General features: G+C 42.0%; 1 long non-coding RNA gene across 1 annotated transcript in view; it reads left to right on the top strand.

The window, feature by feature from the left end:
* LOC110301779 overlaps nucleotides 1–6,934 on the top strand; it is an 11,284-nt gene extending 4,350 nt beyond the window's left edge. Inside the window, exons 3-4 of the long non-coding RNA XR_002378739.2 lie at nucleotides 3,927–4,082; nucleotides 5,931–6,934. This is a non-coding gene — a long non-coding RNA (uncharacterized LOC110301779). The remainder of the gene's footprint in view (nucleotides 1–3,926; nucleotides 4,083–5,930) is intronic.
* Nucleotides 6,935–7,913: the final 979 nt, after the last annotated feature.

Below are 7,913 nucleotides of genomic sequence, written 5' to 3'. Positions count from 1 at the left end.
AGGCATGTGAACCAGCGAGGGAGTTTCAAAGAGACTAGTAAGAAAGAGAGGAGAGAAAGAGAAGGAAGAAGGGAGGAGAAGGGAGACGAGAGAAGGGAGAAGAAAGGAGAAGGGAGGAGAAGGGAGAAGGGAAAGGAAGAGAAGAAGGCATAGAGGATGATGTGGAGGGACCAGGAGGATTCACCATGAGGTCACTATGATAGAGCATCCATGAGGACACACATGGACCAGAGCAAGCCAGGGCAAGGCTCAGATGCAGGTTAAGGACCATGTGGCTGGGAAATAGGCAGATTAGTCAGGTTAGAATAGCCCGAAACCTGCCTAGCTTTGTTAACAAAAATACCAGGTCTCTGTGTCATTTACTCAGGAGCTAAAACAGGCTAAAGTGGGCATAGAAACATCTTGCATTTATTTGGGAGCAGAGCAAGTGAAGCAAACCCCCAAGTTCCTTTGACACTTATGCTTTATCATAATGTCATACAAACGCTCTTTGATCAAATGATACTGTGTAGCACGTGATTGTATTTCATTTGATCACTTGTTACAGTACTTTAAAAAACCCTATTTGTGAAATATTTCCATTCCCATGTCATTAAAATACTATTTTTTACTTTTTAAAAATTATTTTACTTTTCACATTATAATCTACAGTCTATGCAGTACCTGAAATTTATTTTGACTATGGTTTAAGGTGGGACTTAAGTTAATTTTTTTCATATGAATATTGCTTCTGACCAAAAATGATGACCATAAACCAAATAAGCATATAATTGTGGGAGTTATCTTTTTTTTAAAAAATTAATGTTTCTTTATGCTATGCAAATACCACATTGTCTCGGTGGAACACACACACACACACACCCATAGTGAGATTCTGTTGTGGGGGTCTCTAGTGGAACAGAGTGATGGGATGATTATTACAAAGGAGACTTACTAACTTGGCTTCCATGCTATTTGCTGAGTGACCCAGCACTGACTTTTTGCACACTGGAGAGGCTGAGAAGCCAATAGCTGCTCACTTAATGAAGCTAAATGCCTCAGTAGTCCCAATCTGGCACTGAAGACCTGGAGGTTTCCTGGAGCATCGTCAGCATTCAGTCCATGTTGGAAAGTCAAAGAAGATTGGTTCTTATGTCAGTGAAAGATGGCAGCAGCAGCAATAACAGAGTAGGTGCACTTGCCAGCAAGGAGCAAGGCAGGAAGGCATAGAACGCAGCTTTCCCTTTCTATCTCTTCCTATCTGGGATGCTTGAGGGTGGTGCCATTCTCCCTTGGGGAGGAACTTCAGCTCACAGTGAAATCTTGCAGGAAGCACCCTTAGAGATCCCCCGAAGGCATGTCTCATTCCAGATCCAACCAAATAAACAACAAAAATTAACCATTGCAGACGGCCAGAATGAGTTAACCCCACCCCACATATAATAACAGCAACAACAAACAGGTATTGTTAAGAATGTTTTTTCTTCTGCATGTAAATTGATGTAACCATTTTATAAAGGTGTGTGTGTGTGTGTGTGTGTGTGTATGTGTGTGTATAGCACATACATTAATAATGGCATCCCTTCCATAAAACAACAAAATGTCCGTCAGTGGTAGAATGGATGAATAACTCATATTCAGTCCATGGGAAAGAACACAGAAGAACCATTCCTACATGTGACACTCAGGTGAGACGCCTCAAGGCAAATTTGAAATAAATGAAGTGGACAGAAAACAAGGTACACAGTAGAATTCTACTTACATAAAGTTATAAATAGCCCAGACAAGTACCTGATGATGGGAGTCAGATAAGTGACTGGAGGCTAGGCACATTGACAGGATGTGAGGGAGGAATTTTTCAGGGGTGGGGGTGGACAGTGAGGTGGTGTGTGTATATGCTAGTAAAGTTTTATATCTTGATTTTGGTGTTGGTAACTCGTGAATGAAAATTCTTTTAGCTGCTACTTATGGTCTAAACTCTTAATATATATGTGTTCCAATGAATGATTATTTATTGAAGAGAAAGATAGCTATGTGTTGTTGATTGAAAACTGCTAGATTGCTGGGCAGTGGTGGCGCATGCCTTTAATTCCAGCACTTGGGAGGCAGAGGCAGGCAGATTTCTGAGTTCAAGGCCAACCTGGTCTACAGAGTGAGTTCCAGGACAGCCAGGGCTACACAGAGAAACCCTGTCTCGAAAAACCCAAACAACAACAACAACAAACAAAGAAAACTACTAGATTATATAGATCATATATACAACATAAAGTCACTTGCAGAGCAAATTAATACCACATATTCTTTTGAACACATATAAGATTGCATAGGTTATCTCTGGCTCATCTGTGGAAAGGGTACCAGGTATTGGCCCATTGGTTCTTGAGAGCTGAAGGCACTGAGTTTGTCTCTGTTATTGCAGGCTTCAGATCATCAATCAAGTTGGAAATAAGATCATTGATCAAACTGAATTTTCTAAGTGAAGGGCCCTGAGAAGAGGGCTAGGACCATGTTTTTATGGGTCTAAAAGGGAGCCGGTGACCAAGAGTGAAAGGGTCTCTGGGTACCAGTTGACCATTAATCCCAAACACTATACAGATTGCTCTAACACTAGCTGTACATTTTAACAATAAGCTATACACTATAGAACATTCAGAAGGACACCTATTAAGTGAACCAATCACATTCTTAAAAATGTTTTCCCTTTTCACAAACAATTAGAGGAAACTTAATCATGTTCATTTTCAGGTACTCTGGAGCCTGAAGCAAATATTGGGCCAAGTATGTGTTCAAGAACTGCCTAGTTCAGTTCCTTTTACTGTTGATCAGATATAAAATAAAACACAAAAGCAGGGGTATGCATTTGCTCAGAGCATATGTCTCCAGCTTCAGGAAGGCAAAGGGAAGCATAAACAATGGAAGGTTTTGTTGGTGTGTGTGCTTGTGTGTGTGTGTGTGTGTGTGTGTGTATGTATGTATGTGTGTGTGTGTGGCAACATTGCCCAGGCTGGCTTTCAACTTGTACTTTTCTGGTCTAAGTTTTTCAGGATGCTAGGCTTATGAAAAGACACCATCATGTCCAAGTATGACTTTTTAAAATAAAAGTTTGGAGGAAGGCAAATCTCTGGAGTATCTATTGACAACTCTTGTAAAATTTGCCCCTGGGCAGCCCAGGTTGGGCTAATGTGGATCTCCCATAGTTAGATGGCCTCAGTGATTAACTTTGGGCAAGTCTCAGGGCTGGATTTGAGGACATCTGGCAGTAGAGAAGTAGGATCCTGGAAGGTTAGAAGCCCTTTGATCTTGGGGTGAAAGGAGGCCAAGGGGATGTTAGCACACCTGCTATTTCCTCTGCTTGCCTCTGGGGAGAGAACATGAATAATTAAAAGTAAATCTCTATGTGTGTGTAGGAGCAAGGATTGGTTCTCTAACCTTAGCTGGCGAGGGCCCTTGTTTTAAATGTTTACACTAAGCCTGAACAAGAGGCTACCTGTGGAGTCTTATGGAATTAGAGATCAATAGAAGATGGACTGACTGTAGAGCTGGAGGGTTCAGTGGTTCCTAAGTCACCTGAAAGACTCTTATAAGGCCAATCTGAGTGAGCTGCATGTGGCCCCAATACTTGCATTTTTGAAAATGCCCCTGATAGACTATGGTGAGGGTGTGGGCTGAGAACCACTGGTCTATCTGCTCCATTGATTTCCATTTCTTTCAGGCCCTGTGGCCTGCCACAGATGCTTCTGTGCAGCCACTTTATTCTGCTTTGTGGCTTCACTGGAGGTCTTGCTTGACGGAATTATTTCTTCTCTAAGGGCTAAATATCGAGGCCACAAGTACAGTCTAGTGACCTTCTAGCCAGTGCCCTTCATCTGCCTATATGTTTGGACAGGTTTGTCTTTCTCATGAAGAAGACCAAAATACAGAGCAGCTGTCCTTGTTTGCCTCTGCAGAACAGATGCTGAGATGGAGTTTCCAGAGCAAGGTGCTTAGGAGATCAGCATTCGAGAAGAGAAGGAAAGGGCAGCAGATAGGGCGGAAGAAGATGCAAACCTACGTACGATGCCAGCTCACTAAGGCTTGGCCAACCTGTCTGGAAGAGATGAAGGGTATAGTCCCTACCAATACAACCCTGCTAGGGGCATCTCCTTTACTCAGAGAAGCTGGACTATCTTGGGAAGAGTGTGACTTCATGTGGAGATTAGCTAATGGCTGGAAAAGATCAACTGTTTACAGTCAGTGTCACGTGTCCTTCTTTGAAGCAGAAGCTGGACAGAGACTGGAGTCCTCACTATGGATATGAAACACTGGGGAGGGCATAGGAAAACCCATGGGAGGAAAGGATTTATGGGGGTAGCACACACAAAATCTGTCTTAATCCATACTCATGTATGATTTGAAAGACCACAGGTTGGTTTTCTGGGTCTATTTTCTGTGTTTTATAAACAGAATGCTATAGGCCAGGTAAATTATAAAGGAAAGGCTTATTTAGTTCAGGAGTTGTAGTGGTTGAGAAGTCTGCAGAGCATGACACTGACATTTGGTTATGGGTCCCTGGCTGCAACAAAACACAAAGAAATAGGGGAAGGAGGTATATGCAAGGAGAGAGGTAACCTGGTAAAAATGGAAATGATAGGAAGGAGGAAGGAGACTTCCTCTTTTTATACTAACCCACTGTTGTAGGAACTAATGCACTCCAGAGAATCCTAACCCATGCCACAGACCTGCATTAATTCCTTCAAGGGGCAGTCAGAATCCACTGACCTCCCACTAAGTAATATCTTAGAGGTTCCATGATTGTTTTGCATTGCTATCCTGTGAACCAAGCTTCTGTTACATGAACAAACCATATTCAAACTACAGCACCTCTCATCACAGAATAGCTCAAGCAGTGGACATCCCTAGTGAGAATCAAAAGGGAATTTCAGAGTGAGATGGAATGAGGTGACCTTCCAAAGGATCCTTTTATACTTTGACCTCTACAGCAGTCAACTGTCTTTGGAATAATTAAATTGAGTATGTATTTGCTGCACACTTAGGGTGTGTAACCTTCTGGGCCAGGGATTTTGTGAACAGAATTGTGATGGTTAATCTCAATTGTCAATTTGATGCCATGAGTCATCTTGGGGCTGAACCTCTGGTCATGCCTGTCAAGAATCATCTTGGTTAGGGTAGCCTTGAGCATGCCTGTGGGGCGCTGCCTTGAATGGGTTAACTGACGTTAACTGCAGAGAACAGCCCTTTTAGTCATCTCCTTCCTGTGGACACACTGTACCAGAGTCCCGAAGATCTTGCTGATCTGACTTCCCCATCAAGATGAGCATTCATTGAACTGTGAGCCCAAACAAACCCTTCCTCCCTTAAGTTGGTTTTGTCAGACTATTTTATCACAGCAAAAAAACCTATCACACTCACTCTAATTAAGTGGTCATAAAAATTACCCTTTGAATGATTTTTTTTCAACCAAAACACACCCCCTTGTTCATTAGAGGGCACTCTTTTCCAGTCCTTGAAATAGTGGAATTTCTAGAATTTTGCTTAGATGTGCTCTTGCTTTTAACACACAGCTTCTACCCCCTTCTTCTACCCCTTCTTCTACCCCTTCTCAGAGCCCAGCACTCTGTGGTATTTATAGTATATTGGTAACTTATGTCAACCTCTGAAGAATATAGTCTACAGCAAGTCAGTGTGTGCTGTTGTCCACTGGAGAGGACAATGTTCAGGTCCTTTCCTTCAATAAACTTTAACATGCACTTTGTTTCCCCTAATGAACATGGATGTCTTTAAGTTGTAAGACAGGAGTTCTTAAAACAAATTTTAATATAATAAAGATCTGTTCGCAGTAAGAGACGGCTGCCATGGCTATAGTTTGTCAGGTTGACTATATCTGGGATTAACTAAAGCTTAAGCTACTGGGCACACATGTGAGGGATTTTTTCTTGATTGTATCATTTCAGGTAGCAAGACTATCTTTAATATGGGCCACATTTTCTGGGCCTGGTAGAAGGAAATGTTTGCTTCATGCCTGCTTGCCCTCACCTTGCTAGAAAGTCCATTCCTTCATTGGCATTAGAACCTACTTCTTCAGGATTCCAGCACCTACTGAAGAGCAGCTGAGACATCCAGCCTCTTGGACTGAGCAACTACTATATTCTTGGACCTTTCATTGGGAGACAGTCATTTTTGGAAATGTCAGATCACAGCCTGTAATCCACTCTAATAAATCATATGTATATAATTTCTTTGTATGTAAATAATATAGATTATATATATTCATTCTATCAGTTCTCTTTCTCTAGAAAACCTTGACTAATACATGAGGTGAGACCCAACTTCAAGATATATACAATCAATTAGTTCATATTCAGTTATGGTAACTGTCATGTAAATATTTCATGAGATCCTGTGTGAGAGCCTGGGCTGGCCTTGAATTTTCTATATAACAGAGGCTGGCCTTGAACCGATGATCTTCCTGCCTCCACCTCTCAAGAGCTGGAATTACAGGTGTGTGCCACCCTACTCAGCTTAAGATGTAATTTCTAACCAAAAGGTTTGTCTGCTCAAACTAACTGTGTTGTCTGTCTCTGAAATGTTCAAGGTTTCTCATTAATTTGTTCACTGAAGCTTGTAAGTTCTGGCTCTAGTAATGGTTTCCAGCTAGATGTATGCTAATGAACATGGAATCTATTAATTTCTGTCACCACACTGACAAGACTTGGGGTTTGAATAAGTCATCTTGTCTCCACGTCCTCATTATGGCACCTACAGCTAATGGCCTTATGCAGGGGCACATCCTAGGCAAAGCTGATGATAGGTGGCTACTCAAGAACTGATTGCTACCATGTTTCTAATCAGCTAGTGTAAAACAAGGGTCAGAAATAGATCTACAGGAGGGACCTCATTCTGAGCTGCTCTACTACAGTTGTAAATTAGGAACAATGAGAGGAAGGGAGGGACGGTTCTCAGGGTCACTGACTTCATTTATAAATGAAATGTTGAGCAGAGGCAGGTGAAGGCAGGACACTGTTGCTTCTATGGGCTCTATACCCTGTGTCTGCTGTTGTTAGTAGATACACTAACAGTGCTGTCCAGGGCACTTTACAGGTCTGAGTCCCAAAGCCATACTCCACACATGCAAAATAAGACCAGTGCCTAGTGCCTAGTACTCTAGTTTACAACCAATTCAGCTACCTCAATATTCAGAACAAGCAAGCAAGCAAGCAAGCAAGCAAGCAAGTAAGCAACTAACTAACTAACTAACTAACTAACTAAATAAATAAATAACAAATGAAGGTCCCAGAAAGACATACGTTGAACATCCTTAATCTCGAATCTTTAACTTTATAAGTGCTGACATGATACTCTGAAGATTTGAATTTCAGACAACTTTTGATTAGGAATTTTTCAGCCCAGGTATGTATTATGTGAATTTTTCTGAGACTACATAGATGTCTATTCACCCTAGATAGAGTGGGAACTGACAGCCAGACTGTCACACTGAAGGTCAGTTTGCTAGGCTTTCTTACAGGAGCAGAGAGGACACACAACCATCTATACTATTGTGAACCCCCTGGGATGCTGACTGACAGCTATACCACAGAAAGTCCTACCCAAGCTGGTTGTTCACATTTTATAAACTAGTGGTTGGAATCTTGTGAAAGAGAGAGGTTCCTGGTGGTCTCCCAAAGACTTCATACATCACCCTTTCTGTGATGGTTGATCTCCCTAGGCAGCTGGGTGTGATTTAGAATCAACCGAAGAGAATTGTTTGTCTGCACTTCTGTGAGGGTTTTTTCAGAGAAGCTTAACTGAGAGAAGACCCTTTTTCAAAATGGTTGCTCAAATACAAGAAGCTCTGAGGAAGAACACGGTGGCTTTCAGCCTGAGTTTACCGCTCCTTCACCATCCTCCACTGATGTCAGCCTCCAGTCTCCATCGAG

Source organism: Mus caroli, chromosome 1 (genome assembly GCF_900094665.2).
Source record: "Mus caroli chromosome 1, CAROLI_EIJ_v1.1, whole genome shotgun sequence".
NCBI lineage: Eukaryota > Metazoa > Chordata > Mammalia > Rodentia > Muridae > Mus > Mus caroli.
The sequence above is the reverse complement of the archived record's forward strand: the minus strand, read 5'-3'. Positions and strand labels throughout refer to the sequence as shown.